General features: G+C 49.7%; 1 protein-coding gene across 6 annotated transcripts in view; it reads right to left on the bottom strand.

The window, feature by feature from the left end:
- Positions 1-22,298, bottom strand: part of PKNOX2 (PBX/knotted 1 homeobox 2) — a 282,991-nt gene that overhangs the window by 173,072 nt on the left and 87,621 nt on the right. For all 6 annotated transcript variants that reach the window (XM_043579737.1, XM_043579736.1, XM_043579735.1 and 3 more), the window contains exon 2: positions 19,953-20,022. The gene's annotated coding sequence lies outside the window, so the exon portion shown is untranslated. The remainder of the gene's footprint in view (positions 1-19,952; positions 20,023-22,298) is intronic.

Genomic DNA, 22,298 nt, shown 5'->3' with positions numbered 1-22,298 from the left:
GCTCGAACTCACGAACCACGAGATTATGACCTCCACCAAAGTCAGACCCTTAACTGACTGAGCCATACAGGTGCACCTAAGGATGCTTCTGAAGAATGTCTGAAGAGATAGATTCAGTGGATTCCCACATCCAGAAACCCAGCCCCAACACTCCAAGGCCTGGCTTCCTCTAATCCTGAACTTGCCTAGGAACATAGCACTCCAGCCACTAATACATTTCCTTCCTCTTTGGAGCTCTCCTTTACTCTTTGTGAATGGTGATTCCTGGAAAAGGAAGATTTTCATCTGTTTGGTTGGTTCATTGGTTAAGTACAGTCTTGCCTAGAGACAGGGGGATGGGCAAGATGACCTCTTGTGGTCTCAGTCATACACAGGAACATAAGAAATCAAAACCGTGGAGCATGAAGTCTAGGTTTGCTCAGATTCTTGCCTTGTCTAACCTCCTAGGAAGGCTCCAGATTTTGTTTAGTTGAGTCCTGAAGCGCAGCAAGACTGAGTTCCATTAATCCCTAATCATGAGATGGCCTGGGAGGTCCCAGCCCCTTGGTAATGGGGTCCTAGAGTGCCAGTCTTGGGGCCACCCACTCGAGGCCTCCCCTGATGACTGGACACAGGGTCACATAAATCCAAAAGAAGTCTTTAATCCCTAGACAAAATAGTCAAGGCAAACAGGTGCCCAGATTGCTGAGGGGTCTGGGGAGAAGAAAAAGGTAGTTTTTCCCTGCATAGGAAATAGGGGTGCTGTTGTGGCCCCCCAGCAGTAGCCACTGCCCTGGAATGAAGTATTTTCTGTGGTTCCTCAGGACTGTAGGTTTCACTCCTGTCATTCTGGAAATCGGTTCCCGGGCAGGCCAAATTCCCCCATATCACAGATGGTGGATTCCAAGTTGAAATGGAGGGAGGCCACTGAGACCGACAAAGGAACCTAGAGGAAACAGAGGGGCCTAGACTGGATCCTTAACCGCCACTGGGGGCTGGGGGCTGGAGGGGAGAGGCAATCTCAGTGTTGATACATTTATTTGGGATGTTGAGCTTTAGAGACTCTGGCACGTTAGAGATGTGCAGACTCACCAAAATCCTGCCCCCAGCAGGGCAGTGTCTAGAAGTGAACAAAACCTGCCCCCTAGTTTCCACCCCCACCTTCACCACCCCCTAACCTCCCAACTGGTTCATCTGTGGCCTACCACCCTGAACATGATGTCCACAACCCCTATCTCATTCTGGAAATATCTGGCTTATGTAGGGTTCATTGCCCAGCCCTTGTCCCCACTAAAATATCAATTCCTCCAGGGTAGTGGGAGTGTTAGTTCAGCGATGTGGTCAAAGTGCTGGGCACACGGCAAGCTCTCTGGGGCCAACGGGCTAGGCTCACTGTCATCCCCATCTTCCCTTTCTCAATCTCACCTCGGGGGTGGCCTGGTCTCATCTAAACCACGGGGCCTCAAGAATGAGTGAGGCTGGAACTTGGCCCATGAGGGGATGTGGGACAAAGAGAAGTGCTCCTAGGGTCTGGGAACTTAATGGAAACACACAAAAAGCGCCCATGGGGTAGGCACCAGGCATGGCTCTGAGTCCTCAGCATGGATTAGCTTGTTTCATTGTCACAAGGTGGGTTTTGATACTGCCAAGTCTGCTAACTGGCCGTGTGACCTCGGGATAGTTACTTCCTCTTCTGGGCGTTATTTTCTCAGCCATCTGTAAAAGGAAGAAGACTGGAGACTCATCTAGAAATACGTGCTGGCCTGTAAATCCTGAAAGGACAGGGGCTGTGTATTCACTGTCACAGTGTCATGATCTAGCACCATGCCTGGCACACGGTAGGTCCTCAATAAATGTCTATGAAAGGAACAAAGTAATGTTCTATCTGGCACGGTTGTAGGATCCTAGATTGCCCATTGTTCTGCAGCACACAGGTCAGTTTCTCATTTCCCTTGGGCTCAGGAGGCCTTGTCTATTGTTTCCAAAAGCTTCAGGGAGACCTCAGACTTGGAATTCACTGTGTCCTCAGTGAAACGGAGGCAGGAACACCCAATGCAACCCTGGAGCTGGAGGAAGAGAGAGCCGGCCAGAGCGGGCAGAGAATTCTGTGTTGCCCAACTTAGAGGAGAGGTAGTATCACAAAGTGATCATGATCCGACACAGGATACAGATCTTCAGATGAGCCTGCCATGCTGGACAGCGCAGAGTTGATGGTTTTTTTCATCTTACAGATGCAGAAGCTGAGGCTCAGAAAAGGTAAGCCACTTGCCCAAAGTCACGCAGCTACGTAGTGACCAAGACCCCCAGCTTCCTCTGTTTTCCTCACTGCCCTCAGACCACAGCCCTGATTCCTCTGGCTGAGGAGAGAGCTGCTGAAAAGGTGGCCCCTCGCCTCCATCCCCCAACCGAGGGCAGAATCTCCTATCACCCCGTCACAGCCTTGGAGGAAAGACAATCAGAGTGAGATGTGGGGAGACGGAGAACTATTGATTTTTGCACTTGAATATTTAAAGATGCATTTTATTTTTTGTAAAAAGCTGCTTGGCAATCGCCCTGGTGCTAAATTTTTGCAGATGTCAGATGCGTCCACCTTTTCACTTCAGTTGCCTAATAGCACAAGTGGTTGCTGCCTTCGTTTGTTTGTTTCCTTGGGGTGTGCTCTCTTCAGTCCCGGGAGCCCCAGGAAGCCTGGTGTTACATAAGCACCTCATCAGAATAAACATCCAGCTAGTCGGGCTGCTTCCTTTGGTCCTCCCACCCTGGAGGAGCGCTTACCTCAAGCCCCACATTTTCCCAGAGTGCAGACGGAGAGTTTTTGTTCCTGACAGCTGCCCCCTTATTACCAGGGGTCGCCCCGAGGAGTCAAGCTCAATCTGGAGCATCTCTGGGCATCTTGTCCCTCCCGTAATGGACAGGGGACAGGGGATCTCCTTTACTCTCACCCCAGGCTCCCTCCTAAGCATCCTGGCATCCCTGATAGCATTTATTTATTCATAGAAAACCTGCTGCGTGCCAGGCCCTGTGCTGGGTACCAAGAATATAAATAGGAGTAAGCCTAGATCCCTTCCTAGGGAAAAACCAAAGTAGAGCTGAGGTGACAGACGCGCAAAGAAAGAACTACAAATCGGCAGCTGTAATTGAGAAATGTATGTATTCTGGGAAGCAGGGCACAAGGAAGTGCTGGCTCTGCCCAGGAGTCAGTGGCATTTGCACAGGGCTTTGAAGGACACGTAGGAGTGAAGGAGTGAATGAAGGACTTGGGATGCATAAACTGAAAAAAGTAATACATAACAGGAGGTGTGAAAAGCAGTAGGGAAAACAGCATGTGGAGGGCTGAACCAAGCCACTTCTCCTGGCACTGGGTTACCCCCAGACCGGCTCTGGTCCGTCCAGACTCCCTCTTTCCTTGACTCAGAAAGGGAAACTACAGGCTGGGGAGCCCTGGTAGCCTGCCGACTTAACCTCCTTCAGCCTCCACGCCCGCCTCTTCGGAACAGAGCCAACAATAACCTCTGCCTGATAGGACTGTTGCAGGGAGTAAATGAGATACTGAGCGCTTCGGACAAACGGACATAGTAGGCCTTGATAAACGTAGGAATCATTATTACTGCTTTTGTTACTATTACCACTACTGTTGCTGGCAGGCTTCCAGGGACCTAAAAAAAAATGTCTCGGAGGCACCAAAACACTTCTGGATATACTCGATTCTCCACATGGTGAAAGATTAAATTCTTCACTTCCAACCCAAACATATCAGGAAGGGCCTTCCTACTCTTTCTTGATGATGAAATGAAAGACACTTTAGAAGAGGCAGCTTTTTATCACGGGAGCTGCTTGGGCAATACTCAAAGGCCTCGTAGAGGTTCTGTTGCCTGGGACAGAAGTCAGAGCCAATAGGTGACCCATTTGGCTCAAAGCTTCGTGCATATGGGTGCGTTAAAGGGCTCTACAGAGGTGACTGTGCAGGACCCCTTAAAGGAGTGAGCTGACCCCCACACGCAGCCCACAGGCCCTGCCGGAGAAGGCGTGGGGGTCCATGGGTGTCGCTGGGGACAGTGACGAAGCTGCCAGCATCTCCTGGGATTTGGGCCCGGTAGCCCCACATCCCGGGTAACCGTGTGGACTCCTCATGGAGTGTAGTGTCGCGTCCTGGTTTCCAGGACCCCTCCACACACATTTACCCCACTGCCCAAGCCAGGAAAGGGCACCTCACCACCACGCCCACTCAAGCCTATCCTTTCTCCACCTGTAACACCTCACAAATTTATATAGCATTCTCTTTCTCCACTGCCACTTCCGGCAGGTGTGGCATTGGTGTCTCTTGCAATAGCTTCCCCAAAGGCCTCCTTGCTTTTTTTTTTTTTTTTTCTTTTTCTCCTGTCTTCTTCCAATCCATTCTACACACTGAAGCAGGAGTGATCTTTCCAAGACGCACATCTGGCCAAATCAATCCCCTGCTTAAAAACCTCTTCTGCATACCACAGATCCCTCGGTAGCCTGGCACTCAAGGCCTCCCATGGTCTCCAGCCCCACCTCTCACAGCAGCCTCTGTCCCACACAGTGCTCCTGTCAGATGGGAGAGCCTGCATTTCTCCCCTCCTGCCAAGCCCTCCCTAGCTACTGAAGTTCCCTCAGCTTTGAGAACTTCTGGCCACTCCCTGGATTCTTGGCTAACTCCTCATTCTTCAGGTACCAACTCCGACACCCCCCTCCCTCGAGGAACCTTCCTTGACCCCACAAGATTTTATTAGGTGCCCTCCTTGGGGCTCTCAGAGTGGTCCCCCCTTGCCTGATCATAGCACTTAACATAGCATACTAGAAGTACCTGCTTACCTGTCATCAGCCTCTATTCTCTCACTGTGCGCTAAGCTCCAAAAGGGTATCTTCCCATCCCGAAAAATCCCTGAATATAGCGGGCAAAAAACATTTGTTCAGTGAAGAAGAAATGAACAAATAAGTGAATAAACAACAAATGAATGAATGAATGAATGAATGAATGACTTAGGACACATAAGCTGAAAAAAATTACATAACAGGAGGTTATCCCCATGGTGGAAGCTGAGCACATAATGCGGGAGGCAGAGATACAGGATGGAGGCATTGAAGAGGCTGGGGGGGCTGACCCAGCAGGCGAGAAGCAAGAGAAGCAGGGAGGGGCCCTCGCAGAAAGGCAGGGAGGACATCTGAATAAGCCGCCCCTTTCCATCCGGCTCCAGAGCCCTGCACCCCAACTGCGTAAATCTCAGCTATCTGAGAAAAGAGTTTCACCAATAAGGAGACTTACACTATTTCATAAACTTTCTTTAAATTAAAATCAGGCAACGCACACACATACACATATACCCCACAGACATCTTCGTCGCTGAAAAGTTGCTCCCTATAAAATAAAAGAAGCTGTTTAAATGTCTTCCTTCCAAGCTAGCCCCACAGAGCTGGAGCTGAGAATACATTAGCCTTTAATGAAGTGAGACTCTCATCTTCCAGGAGACACCTCATTTAGCGCAATTGTTTCAGAGCCATTACAGAAAGACAATTACAAGGAAGCGGGGAGAGTAATTGGAAATGCTGGCAGGAGTTGGGCGAAATGATAATAAATAAAAATATTCAACCTAATAAGCTTCCAGGAGGGGGTGGGATGAAGAAAATCAACATAATTAGAACTGAACCTTAGCAAGGAAAAACAGACAGCAGGGTGGCAAGTGCTCAACTTGTACAGGAAGAAAGAAGTCACATGCAGCCCAAGATGATTCCGGGCCGCGGGGCTGCTGGCCCCTCCGGAAGCTGCTAGAGGGCGGAGGGATGCCCACAGCCCAGAGCTGTCGGGATGCTGCTCCTGGCCACAGAAACCCGGGTGTGTGGAAAAGGCAGGCCCAGCCTGGTGGGGCCAGGGTCCTCCATGCATGGGAAGGAGGCCAAGGGAGGCCGAGCGGGGAGCACGGCCTGAGTCCGGACTCAGTCACTGCCAATCTCTGGTTCTGCCTCGGCTTTCTGGGCTGCACTTTTCTCATCCTAACTCGAGGGAGGCAAACTATAAGATCCATAAGTGTTCTGCCTGTCTTCCGTGAAGGCTGTCTCCCTCTATAGGTGTGTCTTCCTCTCAGGTTCACTCCTTATCTGATGGGCCCCCTGTCTGGTTCTGAAGTTTCAACACGGGAGCCTAGAAGTTGCATTTAGAGAGTCAGGCTAAGCATCATTTATATAAAAATCATTCCTGACCCCACTCTGCTTGGCCCCAGGGGGCTGTGGCCACATCCTGCTTGCTGGGGCCCTGCCTGTTGTTGGGTCCAGCACAGCTCCTGGAACACAACTGTATTTGTTGATAGCTACATCTTTCCCTAAAAGGCTCAGAGTACTGTCTGGAGCATTTGCAGAGGAAATGGTATGAGGCCTGGGATTTGTTTCAAAATAACCCCAGTGAACAAGGGAGTGCTGATTTACATTATGATTTCTTACTTGGCTGTTTCAGAAAAAAGGAATGTAAGTAAATTGAAGTCAGGGCCCTCAGATCTGTCACCTGGTACCCAGCTTGGGACCTGGTACACAGTAGCCACATACTTATTTTCTTGTAGCATAATGGGTCTCTAGTAAATATATTCAATATGCTGACCGGGAGTAGACAGCAGAGCATTAAACTGAAATCAAAATGTAAAATTTTGAAAGATTCTCCCATAGTCTCAATCAATTCAAATAAATATAATTCAAACTGCACTTAATTCACTGAAAGTCTATAATATGCCTGCAATGTGCCAGGCCCTGGAGATCCATAGGGGAATAGGATCCCAAGTTACTTTCCCTAAGGAATTTGCCATCTAGTGAGATTCAGGTTGTAAATGTGAGGTCATGCTAGGGGATGGGACATGTGTCCAGGGACACCAGCAAATATGCATTAGTCTCCCCTCTTAGTGGGACAGTGACGCAAGTCATGGTCCTCACACAAGTTTCCAAGTTTATCAGTAAAAAAATTTTTTGAATGTTTATTTATTTGTTTTTGAAGGGGGTAAGAGGCAGAGAGAGAGAGAAAGAGAGAGAGAAAGACCAAAATCTGAAGCACACTCTGTGCTGTCAGTACAGGGCTTGACATGGGGCTCAAACCCATGAACCATGAGATCGTGACCTGAGCTGAAGTCAGACGCTTAACTGACTGAGTGACCCAGGCACCACATCAGTAAAAATTTTTAATACACCTTCAATATGGATATATATCAAAATGTGTGTGTGTGTGTGTGTGTGTGTATGTGCGTGCGTATTAGACCTACTGCTCCACCAATGTATGACATGCTTACGGCATACATTAAAAAATGGAAATCTAAACAGGATGAGATAAAAAAAAACACCAATAAAAAAAGTTATAATATTTTATTCTCCTATTCCAGTGGCTATCTTGCTTATTCTGTTTTGGAGACTTTACGTGTAGAATATCAGTGTCCTGGGACTCCACAGGCCTGCCATAGAGAAGTAATTCCAGTCTGCTTAGTAAACCAAGCAGAATTTAACACCTGCTTTTCTCTTGCTGGCCATAGCATCCAGTTTCCAGTAACTGGTGACAAATGTGCCTCCAGGTCTGTTAGAACCCTGGAACAGAAAAGTCAAAGCAGAGGATGAGGGAAGAACCCCAACACCCCCTGCTGAGAGAAACCAGGAGTAGTCCTGTTCATTCATTCATTTGGCAGACACTAACTATAAATCCAGAATGTGCCAGGTACCATGGCAGGTAGAGTGTGGGCTACAGAGCATCAGCCATGAACCCTGTACTGATCCACATTCATGGAGAAGGACAGTATTTCCGCAAATACTTAGGATGCAAGTGGACACTGGTCAGTGTCAGTAGCTTCAGGCCAGGCATCTAAGACTTGTGTGGAAGAGGTGGCATGGGACCAGGGAAGATGGGCCAGGTTTGGCCATGCAGAAAGAGGAGACAGACTTTCCAGGAAAAGGAAATGTCTGTAACAAATTCACAGGGGCAATAAATTAAAGGGGTCATTCTTCTCTGCCTATCCTCAGTTCCATCTGGAGATCCCATATCCTGAGGCCAGGTGGGAAAGAGAATGCTTCCCAGAACTACAAGTAGAAGAGACAGCCTGCTCTCTGACGGAACACCCTGGAAACTAGATCGTGAGGCCTGCTGCCATGCCAGCCTCCCTCCAAACACGCTAGTGGTGTGTCCAACAAAACAAGCATTTATTGAGTGCCAAAGGCTAATGGGAGAGAAAGCCAGTCTAGTGATGGGCATTCTCTTCTGTGAGGGATAAACTGAGCATGAGCTGCCTACAGGCAAGGCAGAACAGAGGACTCCTGAAGCCCATGCTAGTCCTGGGATGCCACACTTTGGACTCTTAGCCCCTGGAGAGCGAGGCATCTCTAGTAAAGTAAAGGCATCTCTGTAATTAAAGTACAGTGTGATTAAATAGTCACAGAAAGGTGCCCAGTGTGCACCAGGAGCTCAAGAATGATAAACCCTGGCTGGGACGTGGTCACAGACATACTTACCACCAAGAAACTGCACTCTAACCAGGTAAGCAAGGGAAATACAGAGAGCATTCTAGGCAAAGAGAACTTCGTGTGTAGAATTCGAGAAGCACAAGAGAGCACAGAAACTCTGAATCCTGCTGGTAAAGGCATATGGTCATAGGATCCAGCCAATCCAAGAAAGCAGGAACTGCTGGGGCCCTGGGAGGAGAGAGAAGCCCTGGGAGTCACTCTTAGGCTGACCCTGCTGTGCCTAGAGCTGGGTACCACACACAGTCGGTGCTTAATAAATGTATGTAGATGGTAAATTGTCATCTCTAGGAAGTAGGAGCTGAGATAAGCAATTCATTCTTATAAAGCCCCAGGCAGGACCACATGCTGAGATGCATTTATTAAAGTCTTTTGATGAGCGAGGGAGGGAAGTGAAAAGGGAGGAGGAAGAGCTGGGACAGGGGATGCCTGTCATCATCTTGACAGAGCACCGCCCTCCACCCATCCAGGAGCAGGCACAGGGTCTCAGAGGGGAAAGTAGACAGGAGCCATGGAAAAGAAAGGAAAACTAGCAATAATGTTCTAAGTTCCGGAGCAGGGTCGAGCATGCCTATAATTTCCCGTAATTTTCCCAACGATCCTATAAGATGGGGTTTTTTATTACTCTTTAACAGATGGGGAAACTAAGTAAGACATGGTTGGCGGAGGGAGAGGAAGCTCAAATCGGTTGGACACTATTCTTCCAGATCCTTCCTAGACCACAGAGTGGGTAAGGCAAAGAGAAGACAGAGATGGACACCAGCTGGTGGTCTTCAGCCCTGGGTCCTGCTGGCCCCAGGATGTCCCCAGTTGGTGAGAAACTGCCCCAGAGCCCAGGCCGTAGATGGCCAGCAGCCCTCTAGGACCTGGAAGGTTTTCTCTTAAGGGCAGTTCGTAAGGACCCTTAGTAGCCACAGCCACAGCAGCCTCCCATCCCCTTCTCACCCTGGTCCCTTGCTCCAGCCTTGACTTATATTTTACATATCCAGAAAGCCGGCCCTTGCCCTATGAAATCCTGGGACCTCTCCAGGCCCTGACATAGTTCCCCTCCCAGGAGTTGGGAGCCCAGGGTTCCATTCCAGTTTCTACCAGCAAACCCTCAGTGGCCTGAGGCAAGTTGTCAGCTCCTTTTGAGCTCAGTTTCCCCACTCAGTAACTAAGGAGCTTGAGCTCAAGGATCTCTAAGGTCCTTGAGCATCCTGTGAGCCTCTTCCTCAATTCCCCCCCACCCCCCCACCCCCGCTGCCCAGCTTCTCCTTTTGCTCCCTGCCCCACCCCCACAAAAGCCAGGAGTCTCTTCCCTCAGGTGAGTCACCTGCAGGCTGAGCAACCCATCATAGGACCCAGGAGCCACAGGCGATGCCATCCCATCAGAGAGGGCTAGAAACCTGGGGTAGGTGGGGAACAACCAGCACCTCTGCACAGCTTGGCCAGGGCGTGCTGGCCGCCAGATTTGAGGAGGTGACAAGGTCTCTGATTCAAAGTCAATCCCAGCTGCTTCATCTGAGAGAGATGTCCGAGTACAGCGGGAAGCACTGTCTTCAGAGTCGTGCAGACGTGAGTTCACTGCTCCTCTTTCTAGCTGTGGGACAATGGTGTGTTGCTTAACCTCTCTGATTATGCCCGGCTCCCTCATTTGTTCTGTTATTAGAGGACTTGTCTCAGAGGGTTGCGGGGAGGGTTACGACAGATAATGCGTGAGAAGCGCTGATGCAGCACCTGTCACACAGCAGAAACTATTCTTCTTCAATGCCCCCGACATTAGTAGAACAGTAGGACTCCCGAAGTACTTGACAATCGTGGGAATCACATGGTATGGAGAAGAGAGCTGCCACCCACACTCAGCCAGTCACCAAGGCTGAGCAGTTTCATGATAAAAAAAAAACAAACAACAAACAACAACAACAAAACAAGCCTTCCAGCAGGAAAAGGCTCCCCCAGGGAGAGACCCAGGTGGGTCACTTGAATGTGATACACTTTTTTTTTTAATTGGGTTTAAAGTTACAACACAACAGCAGTGAACTCCTCCTGCCTCCGCAGGTACTTAGGCCCAGGTGGGGATCAGGGGCATTAATTAAACTCACTCAACCTCCCCCACAAGACCGGTGGTCTTGGGCCCCTTGACGCTTCTCTCCGTGTAGTCTCCTGCGCCAGAAAGTCACTCTTCCGCCCGCAAACTCCAGCCTGGAGAAGGATCCACCTTGTGGACCAACCTACCAGGCGCCCTCAGACACCCACCCCCAGACGCCCACCCCAACCTAGCCTAATTCGGTCCTAAGTATTCCTAAGGTGCATTCCAATTTCCCGCTGTAATAAATGGCACAGAATGCAAATGGGGGTGGATGTGGGACACAGATGTTTGCACTAATTTAATTGAGGGAACACCTTGGATTAAACACTTTGCAAAACACTCACAAATAGGTTCAGTGCATTCGGTAATGAAAACGCTCCCAGCCCCCTGGCACTTGGCTGCGGCTGCCTGGGGCTCCAGGAGAGCGGCTGGGAGTGGGAGAGTGTGGGGGAGAGGCCCAGAGCAGGGTGGAGACAAGATGCCTCCAAACACAGGGAGAGAAGCAAGGGAGCCAGTTCCTAGGAGGGCTTCCAACAGATTTTCCACCAGCTGGGGCTGACTCCACCAAAAGAAAGAATCTGGAAGGGTTGAGGAAGGAGGTAGGCAGCACCTGCCTCCCCATGTGGGTAACTGCTCACCTGTAGGGGTCAGCAACAGGCAGGTGCCTCCGGGTCCTGAGGCCTCAGCTCTAACCTGGAGGCCTCACCTCCCACCTGGCTGACGGCCAGTCACTCACCTGTACAGGACTGATGTCCCCAGGCCCAGAAACCCCATGGAAGATCAGCCTATTCAACATGTGGGGCATGAAAGTGGGTGGAAAATAGCTCTCAGAAATTTGGGGGTTATTTGCAAGGCAGTGCTCATTTCTCTGATGCTTCTTCCTCATCTTCCCCTACAGATTTGGGGCTTCAAAAGCCTGGGGCACCTGGGTGGCTCAGTCGGCTAAGTGTCTGACCCTTGATTTTGGCTCAGGTTATGATCCCAGGGTTGTGAGATAGAGCCCTGCATCGGGCTCCACACTGAACATGAAGCCTGTGTAAGATTCTCTCTCTCTCTCTCTCTCTCTCTCTCTCTTTCTCTCTCTCTCTCTCTCTCTCTCTCCCCTTTGCCTGTCTCCCCTGCTTGTGCTCTCTCCTCTCTAAAAATTAAAAAAAATTAAAAAAAAAAAGCTCAAATCCTGGGCATCTACCAAATCCCAACCCTCCCCTTCACCTTTCACCGTCTAGCCATCCATCCCCTTAGCTCTGGGGCTGCAGGGAAGAAGCCCTCCTCTGTCCTAGAAGTGCAAGCTGAGGCCAGGGAGGCAGATATTAACAGTCCCAGGGACACTGTGATAAATGCCTTCAGAGAGGCAGACTTGGTAGCCTGGGAGCCTGGGGACAGTGCGGCAACTTGGCGGCATGAGAGGGTCAGAAGAGGGTGGAGAAAAGGAGACAAGCATTCCTGCCAGAGGGAACAGCATTTGCAAAGACAGTGGGGCATAGAAGTCTAGGCAATTTCAGAGACTCAGGAGAGACCTTTGTGTGGGTCCACTTGGGAGACGGGTGGCATGAAGTGAAGATGGACAGTTTTCACCAGCCCCTGCCTCCCACCCCAGCCCCTTGAGAGTTCCCACAGCTGGGCAAACCTGGAATCAGTTCCTATAATGATTGCTCTGTAAATCTCAGAGTTCAAATCAGGCCAGGATGGTTTTATATTCTTGAAAACAGAATCCCTAATTTTCAGACACAATGATCACTTCAAGTGTAATAACCATTATAATAACAACCTCTTATACTTGCATAGTGCTCCATAGTTTATAAACCACTTTCACAGACCTCTTACGATCCTCTACCAACAGCCCTTTGAGAAAGATAGAATAGGTAGTTTCAGTATTCTCACTTTCTGGATGAGAAAATTGATCCCAAGGTCTCAGCAACACAAATAACAGTACTAAGGCTCAAAGTCAGGTCTAACTAACACCAGAGTGCATACTTGTGCACTCATTCAATCATTCAGCCATTCAACCATTCAGTGCATCCTGGAGCACTGGTTGAACACCTATTATGTACCAAGAAATACTTCAGACTCAGAGCATCGAGAGCACGGTGGGCACATTAAGATGAATAAAAGCCTAGCTGCAGAGGAGCACCCTGATAGATGTATCTGGACCAATAGGAAAACACCAGGGCAAAAAGCAAAGCACTGAAACTCAGGAACCAAGACAAACACAAAGCCGCTCTCTACAAACACTGCCTCGCTCACTCACATGCACACACATGCTCACTCACACACACTCACATGCTCACTCACCTGCAGCCTGCACGTGCACATGTAACATACACATACCCTTATCACACGTGAAGATAGGAGCCATTTCTCTTGGACCGTCCCCATGCTCCCCAGCACGGAATGCAGACTCCTCCACACCTGACATCCCCACCGCTAGTTGGGTAACAGTCCAGATCCAGGGAGAGGCTGCCCCGTGGGGTCTAAGTTTCTCCCCACCTATAGCACACCACACAGACATACAGGCGTTCCAGCACTGTGTGAGCCCTGGTGTCATGGGCAGCAAGGATGTGATACACTTCTAGGGTGGATGGATTGACGGATGGATGCATGCATGGGTAGATGAATGGATGGAAAGGTGGATGGATGAAAGGATGGATGGATGCATGCAAGGGTGGATGAATGGGTATATGGATGGATGGAAGGATGGATGGGTGGATGGATGGATGGAAGGATGGAAGGATGGATGGATGGATGGATGGATGGATGGATGGATGGATAAATGGGGAGAGACACTGGAAAGCATAGCTTTTACCTGCCTAGAGGTAGATCCTGTTGGGACCCAGCCAGTGGGCCCAGTGACAGCTGACCACTGCTTTGCTTCCTGATGTAGATATATTAGTCTCGGTTCCCTCAGCAAAACCAATCCCCACCTCACAGGATCTATGTGAGGATGTGTGACAGGAGGTGCTGACACATGTAGTGCATGAGCTAGCCCACAGAGGTAGTGCCTCCCCACCCAGGAAGTAAAGGTAATGGACAGGCAACTCTGCAGAATCTCAACAGAAATCAGTCTCCTGACTTCCTACTGCCATTGTACGTCCTGGGGCTTCAAGGACTTACCAGGGAGTACCTCTCCATCACCCCACCCTCTTCTCCTAGGTGCATTCATTCCTTTTTTCATTCAACCAACCTTGTAGGGTGCCTGTTATGGTCAGGCCTTGTTCTAGGTACTGGGATAGGAGAAGAATAAGATTCAGTCCTTAACTTGGATAGACAGACAAATAACTACATTTAAGGTCCTATAATGACATAGATGAAAAGAAGGAATGCAGCAGTATTTCAAAAAGCTGGGGGAAGCTCCATAAGGAGATAGTCATAGAGGAGATATGTGAGCTGGGTATTGCAAGAGGAACAGGGGTTACCAGGTCAAGGAGATTCCAGAGAGAGGAAATAGCAAGTGCAAAGGCACTGAGGTGTGAAGTTATACAGAGTATCTGAGGGGAACTGAGCAACTAAGTGTATTTGGGGTATCAGGAGTAGGAATGTGCCCATGTGTCTGAGTGTCTGTAAGTAACAGGGAAGAAGGAACAGCATGGGGGGTAGGAGATGAAACTGGAAAAGTAGACAGGGTTGAGCTGTGAAGCCCACGGTAAATCAGGCCAAGTAGGCTACGGTCAGCAAAGCACCACTGGGGATTGCGGGGCACAGGCGTGACTGGCCAGATACAACAGTATTAATTAGGCTCCCACTATTCAGGCACAGCACTAGGCTCCTCCATATATAGGAGGTTATCCTTGGCTGACTCTGATGATAAATGAATTTGATGAGGTATTCTCCTCTTTGATTGATGCAATTATCCCTGGAGAAATGGTCAATTTGGGAGCGATTTCTCCTCTCCGAAGAGCCAGACTGGCTGGCTAACGGCAAGAGCAAGGGGAGGGTTCCCACATGGCCACCATCTCTCTACCACCACTGCCACCACCACTGCCACCACCACCACCACGCAGTACTTGGAAATCCCTCGCGATCTCCTGGGGATTTGGGAAGAACTTGAGAAGGGATAACAGCAGAGGTGACAGGAGCCAGAGAGGAAGAAAAAAAGGGGGAAATCCCTCGGGTGGAACAAAGATTTATGAGTCTGCGCTTCTACCCAACAGGACAGAAAGGCCGGGTGGGTGTCGGCAGCCAGCTTGTAGCTCCCAAACCCTCAAAGCTTCTCCAGTCCTGCTCACAGCAGGAAGTCTCTCCCTCCCCTTCTTCCTCTTCTCTCCCCTCCCTTCCTTCCCTCCCCTCCTTCTCAGCTCCTCTCCAGAAAGGTTTATGGAGAAGACTCCAAATAGCCCCCTCTCCTGCAGGCATAGTCACACCAACTGAAAGGAGATTTAATTAGCAAAATCTCGTTAGGCAAACGAAATTATCCGTAAGACAATACTCCTCTGGACAGGGGGTATGATTAAACAAAGCCATTAATTGAGAGAGTCGCTTTGGCAGCTCCCCGGATGCATTCATCTCTGGGCAGGCTCCACTTTGCCTCCTTGGGCCAGCCGGAACAGACTCTGCCTCCTCCCGCCGGCTCCACCCGCTCCCCACTTCATCTCCGCTCTTGCAGAGCCCCTCAGTTGGGGCTGCAGACCTCGGCATCTCATCAGCGGCCGCTCTGCCGCCAGATTCCTGCTAAAGTGCCTTGATTGCATAATGTCTATTTGCATAATGTAAATTGCAATCTCCTAGCTCGGGAGGCAGGAATCACAGAACAGCCATTATTTTTTACCACTCCACAAAAATTCTACATTTAGAAAGCAGATTTGCAGCTCAGAAAGCCGTATAAATCTGAATCCGCCAGAAACGCCATTAAATCACACCAATTAAGCCGGACCAACGAAGAGCCCCTGTCACTGTTCTCTGCACACTCAAGGACTCCCAGCCCAGATGGAGGCCACGAGATACTGGAGGCTATGGCAGTGGGGCTGGGCACAGGAGCTGCAAGAGGCAGGGAATTCTGTCTTACAAACCTTAACACACCCCCCATAGGCCTTTGCAACTGCCCCAATCAAGATTTGGAGGAGAAAGGGCGAGAGGCGGGTAGAACTAGTGGGAGTTATTTCTGAAAGAGGACTTCAGCTACCTCCATTTCGATCTCAGTCTGTACTTCCTAACTGATTAAGTTCTTTCCAGCTCATCTCTTAACTCAAACGACCCTGTGCACAAAGCATCCCGTGATGGGAACCAAAACTACCCCCTCAAGCAAGAACAACTGTCCTGACACCAGCAAGACCCCTGTGATTGACCCCAAGACAGTGATGGACCTGACCTTTACCGCCCACCTGCGTGTACCCACCGACCTTTGTCCCACATTTTCCTTATGTTCTTATTTTCAGCATTGTGGAGCTGGTCTTTGACATGCTGGGCCACTGTCTTCCTGGTGTTGGCCTCGCTGAAATAAATGCCTTTCTTATGTCACTACCGCTCCTCTCCCTGCCTTTGAATTTCGTCAAGGGCCAGTGGCTGAACTCAGTCTCTTTGGGACCCCCACGCCAGGTGCTCTGGCACCCCTGTGTCCCAGCTACATTTCTTAAGCTCATCACCTGATTGGGGGTGGGTGCACTGTCTCTAGACTTTTCAATTTGTGGAGCGGGAGATCTCGAATCAGCAAGAGGTCGGCACCTTTAGCAGAGGTAATGGAGAGATCTAAGGTGTTTCACACGTGGGCAAAACATCCATGCCTTTAGCAGCTCTTTAATGACTTTTCCTCTCTTCTCCCAAGTCCCCTCCAGCCAAGTGAAAGAAATGGTAGGAGAAATCCTGCTCACACTGGGCGGGGCTAGAATCTGAGCGCTCTTTACAAAGCTGTTTCCTAGGGGTCACTGGGGAGAGAGATGAGTCACAAGGTGCCTGGAAAGGGGTATATTCCCTCTGACAACTACATAAGATCCCAGCTTCCCTGTAGCCAGCCCTAAATCTGGTTACTCTTTTGCCTCTTTATTGCTCATTCAATATTCATTTGTCAAAGGGCAAGATGCTAATGTGTATTATTAAAATATCAATAGTTTATGAGTGAACTTTTATGGAGGATACAGTTAAAGGAGAGATTCTTGACCATCCCTGTCAGGAGCAATGGAGAGGGACAATCTTTCCAACTCCACTTTTTATTTATTTACTGGGTGGATGAAATGACTGAACCGTTTTTTGAGTAGCTATTGTGTGCCAAGAATGGCTTTAGTGCTTTCGCACGCTGGCTTCCCTCCAGTCCCCACAGCAGACCTGGGAAGCGTAGACAATCCCATCTCCATTCTGGACATGAGGGCTCTGAAGCCCAAGCAGATATGCCTGGGTCACAAAGGTGCTAAGCCAGGATCCAAACTCATTTTGGGGCTTCAGATCCAATCCCCCCACCTCCAAGTTGGAGCCTTGAAAATACAAATGATCTTTACGATTTTATCAGTTCCTTCACTTGTCCAGATTAAACTTTAGTTTCCTGACCTACATTTCCCAACTCCAGCACCTTTTTATCAAAACCAAGCCCCCTTATCCTTCTCCTCCCTGTTCCCACCCTTTCAGCATTAGCCATTCTCATATCTCAGCCCTTTGGAGAAATGAATTGGTTGTTTCCACTCTTCTGTTGCTTGAGTTTTGTTTCTATCCTCTTAAGTCACAACAAGGCATCCAGGCACTCAGATTCTCTTCCAAAATTCAGCTGCATCCATGTCAGTAAAATGACAAAGGAAAGGGGGTCTGGTCCCTTAATGGCACAGGTTATAATGTGTGGCAGAAGGGCAGGAAAAAGAGAGGACACGGGGATCAGATAGGACAGGCTGCCCAGATTTCCCCAGTCCTCTACAGAGCCCCAGTAGCCTCTTAAGTCCTGATCTTTGGCTGAAACCTCCCCCAGCTTGGAAGGCCATTGCGTTGGGGGTGTGGGGAGCCTTGAATGAAGGCTCTAGGCTTGAGAAATCCTTGGTCACAGATCTAAGTGTCCCATCATACCTGGCACCTCAAGCTGTGAGTTGCAAACTGGACTACTTTTGTGGAAATGGACACTAATATGGAAGCTTCCGCCAGCTGCAGGAACTCCGAACTCCAGCATGTCCTTGGGGGGTCCCGCTTTGGGAGGAAGCCTAGCCTGGCCTCTCGGGGGGAGGGGCTTTAAACCCAGACATTCTGTGACATGAGGGACAGTTTGATGCCCAAGGATGGGGGTTTCTTCAGCCTGTCTGTGGAAATTGTGAGGCTATACTATGTCAGACTCGCCAGGTACCAGTCGTGGTAGATTGTGCTCTCCAAAGATGGTTGCAACAACATGTATCCCATCCCTATCTCCTCCTTTCATGTGCTGTTGACACTCATCCTTCGAGTCATGATGGCAGGGATGTCTGTGTTCCCTTCTTTGAATTGAGGCAGGCCTGTGTAACTGCCCCACCCAAGAGAACATGGTGGAAGTAATGCTGCTTGACTTCGGCAACGCAGCTCCCACCCGGCTCTTGTTCTCATTCAGGGTGCTCCCTTCCTGGCATTCAGCCGCCATGCTGAGAAGGAGCCCAAGCCACCTGGAGCAGTCACGTGGGCCTGGCCGGCAGGCCCAGCTAACATCTCAGCCAACCGCTAGTATTAGCCCCCCGAATTATAAGTGAATGAGCCTTCAGTTGATTCCAGCACCCAGCTTTTCACCTGCCTCAGCCGAGATCCCAGACCCAGCAGAACAGAGACAAACTGTCCCTATCGTGCCCTGTTTGAATTCCTGGCTCACAGAATATGCACATAAAAAACACTGTTAAGACACTAGCTTTTGGGGTGGCTTGTTACACAGCCACAGTAACTGGAACACCGCTGGAATGAAACAGGATGTTTGCTGCTTCCCTCTCAAATCCAGCCTTCACAGGTCTTCACTCAGACTATTCCCTCCTCAAGTGGCCCCAGGCCCTCTGAGCCCACCCCCCCCTTCCTTCCAAAAGGCAGGGTCCTCATGCTCTTATCTCTCAATGCAGGTCCAAGAGCGTGTTCCTAAGTGAGGGGGCTTCCCCTGGATACGTGTGGGGGGCCCTCGGCCACAGGGAGGGAACATGCACATCTTTTCCCCCACTCTCCACTCTCATTAAGGTTCACGCTCAGCTTGCTTCTCTCATACTTGACTTGACTTACGAGGCCCCTTTAACCTCCAGTGCGAGGAGACAAGGTTCTCACCAAGGTCTATCTATGCTGGCTCCCCCAGCCCCCGGCTGCATCTCCCAGGTAGGCTTTCCCGGAACAGGATGGAGGGAGGCACCCTTCCCTGCCCCCCCCACCCTCCCCCCTCCCACTGGGGCCCGGGGATCCGACCACTCCAGAGCCTGGGCTGTGGAGGAGGTGCCCTGGGAGCCGCAGCCCGTCAATCACAGAGGCGACCAGCACTGAATCGCAGGCCATTAGGCGGGAGGGCCGGCGCCCTGCTCACTCACCGGGCAGCCATCGGCAGGATGTTAGACGATCGCATGGCGGCCATTCTTATGATTTATTCAAATACTCATTACAGTCAATCTATTTTTACACAGAGGTGAAGATGTGCGCTGATAACGGTTAATCATTTATAATTCCATGGACTGGTTGGAAGCCAATGTACTATCAAAGGCGCGGCAGCAGCCCAGCCTCTGGCAGCCCCAGAAGCGGGGTGGGGAAACTACATAGCCCGGGCGACCCAGTCTTCTGGCTAACATCTGCTGAGCAGAGACCAGGTTGAGGGTGCAGTGGGAACATGGAGACCCCGGAATCCCAGACTGCCCTCCAGGAGCCCACAGCCCGGCTGGGGGGGGGGGGGGGGCGCGCAGGAAGATGCCGGTCAGGGGGAGGTTGCCATGTGAGCACAGAAGAACTTCAGGAGAGGGAGAAATCACTTGTAGCTGGACTTACTAAAGAAGGGTTCATGGAGCAGGCTTGACTTAGGCTGGGTCCTGCAGGTGGGTAGACTTTTGCCAAGCGGGAGAGCCAAAATGGGCACGTGAGCTTAAGGTGGTGTTATCATTGCCACCAGCAGTGTCCCCCTTCCCCTCCCTCACGCCGCCCTAGAAATCAACCGGGTGTCAAAGCCAGTGTGGGCTTTCCCTGACTCCCCAGCTTAGCCCACAGATGACAATGGCTGGGGTCTGGGTTGGCCTTGCAAACTCAAGAGCTTCCCTCTCCAACGCTCATGACACACATAACACATCAGGTCCACCTTAATGCACAATCAATAAAGTCTAATTAAATAGGATGTCATATTACAGGGCTTCTTTGTCACATTCAGACCTAATCTAATTAGAAGTCCACTGTATTTTACATTCTGACTAGCTCATTGTTGAGGATTTCTCTTGCACAATTGCATGACTGTTAAAGATTAGGTTCAGGGCTGGTCTTTAACCCGTAACCTTATTGAGTCAGCCTGGAAACACCAATCAAAGTTACTTACAGTTCACAGTCCCTTTTCTGGTGAGCGGCATGGAGGACAGAAAGCCTCAGAATCCTGCTCCAGACTTCACCTGTCAATAAAAGAAAACGTTTTTTTTATAGATGTGTATGACTCTGCTGAGTGAGAGCTCTGAGTGAGAGCCAACGTGGGATGAGGGTAAACTCAGGAGTCGTTCTGGCTCAGGAGCAGCACAGGACTACAGCTCTATTCCCACAGTCCTGAGTGGGAAAACTTCCCGATCCAGGCACTCTTGGTGCAAAATGATCATTGTTTAGACAGCTAACCAGGACAGAGAGAGAGGATCACTCCCTCCTTACCTGCTTGCTGCCTCAATTTCTTGCGAGTTTCATCCCCTTCCCTATAGGAATCCCGGAGAAAAACAGCCTCATGGCTGTTGAGAGCCCTGAGCTGACCAAGGCAATAATCATTTACTGATGCCTCCCGTCTGAAGGGAGACCCCATGCAGAGGGACAGAGCTGAATGGCCCCTGTGAAAGCTTGCAACCTACATGGGGAAGGCTGTGAAAAACTAGCAAACCACAAAGCCCAGGTTGTTGTTTATGGAAGGATTATGGAAAGTCTGGATGGAAGAGAGAAATTTCAAGGAAAGGTGAAGAGTGCAGTTGGGCTAGATGGAGAAGAATGATGAGGGAAGGACTGGAAAGATAAAAAAAATGTGACTGCTTTTAATTCTCTTTCTGGAAATAGAGCAACAACAACAAGAAAAACCCAGCACATGCTTATGAGTGTCTGCTCCGTGATCGACGCTGGCTAGGTGCAGCAGGAATAAAATCCCACGGATGGGTCCTGCTATAAAAATGCTGCCACGTCATTCGGGAAATAAGATTACCCATATGGAACATCACCAGATATTGTGCAAGACAAGGCTATATGCACAGTAGTGCTGAGCTGTGTGGTAGGGACTATAATTCTCTCTCCACAGAGAAATGAAGTTGGCGAGAGCTGAGGTGCTCAAGAAGTATTTGGGCATAGGGAGAACTTGCATGGGGCCTTGGAGATTGGCAAGATTTGGCCAGCAGAAGGGAGCAAGAGGGCATTCGTGAAAAGGGAGCAATCCAGGCATGGATGAGAGGGGGGCAGCATGGGAGTGCCCTGGGACAAGGCAGAGGCTGTTTTGCCTGAAAGCAACCAGGAGAGACCAACACTGAATAAGCCAGATGGGGCCAGAGCATCTAAGGCTCTGAGTGTCAGGCCAAGAGGCCAGGCTGGGGGTAGGAGCTGGTAGAGAGCCATTGAAAGTTTTTCAACAAGGAAATGACACGAAGAAGAGGAACCCCCTTGCCCCGACCCCTCTAATAATATTTTCCCTTTAATTAAGACAGAGAGGCTTCTTGGAAGCGGTGGAATTTCAGACAGAAGATTTGGGCGTGGGCCATAGCGTGATGTGCTCATGAAAAGAAAATGTCCCTCTTGTTCAGGATGGTGTCCGTACTTCCTCTGGGGCTGTCTACTAACATCTGCATGACCAAGATGAATGGCTCAAGGAGGCACCTCTGAGACAAGGACCACGTCTTATGCATCTTTATAGCCCCAGAACCTCGCCAAGTGCCCACCGTAGTTCTCTGTGTACGTCTGTTGAAATGTTCATTGGTAGACCCTGTTCATTCCAAACAGAATCTACAACCAGCACCTTGGGACCAGCCATGGATGGGCAGTGGTTGGCAGTGGGCTCCAGCTTACGTTCTTTTGAACAGCTGCCATGCTGCTACTGAGCACGTGTGAACTCAGTGTAAGAAGTCTCTAGATGGAATTGTATGCAGTGGTGTTTTATCCCTGCCCTCTGGGATTGTGTGTTGAGACGCCAGCACCTGAGAAGAAGATATGGCAGACTTCCCATTTACATACGCTGTAAAGCTGGGAAGGATAGCCTCTACTGGAGAGGTGGATTCAAAAGTGTTAGAAAGCTTTTAACAAGCTGAAAGAAGGGGCCAAAACTACAAAGTCCAAGTTTTCCTCTACCAGTTTTTGTTTCTTGCACAATAACATCACGACAGCCATAAATGAGGTAACTTTGAAGATAAAGGAATATGGCCCACCATCCCATCACTCTGACCCATCAAATTATTATATCCTATGTCCACATGCAAATCCACTTTTATTTTTTACAGAATTGTAGAAAAAGATTTGACAAGGATATATTCACCAAATCCCACTCTCACATTCAAAAGTCAATCACAAAAACACCAAACAGGGTAACGTGGTTAAAAAAAAAAAAAAAAAAAAAGATGTGGGTTATTTGAATTTAACAGAAGCTCAGGATGATCCCAGAGTGTGGTGTTGCTTTGAAATCCATTACATGTGATCTTAAGTTGCATTCATAGCCATA

Source organism: Prionailurus bengalensis, chromosome D1 (assembly GCF_016509475.1).
Source record: "Prionailurus bengalensis isolate Pbe53 chromosome D1, Fcat_Pben_1.1_paternal_pri, whole genome shotgun sequence".
NCBI lineage: Eukaryota > Metazoa > Chordata > Mammalia > Carnivora > Felidae > Prionailurus > Prionailurus bengalensis.
The sequence above is the reverse complement of the archived record's forward strand: the minus strand, read 5'-3'. Positions and strand labels throughout refer to the sequence as shown.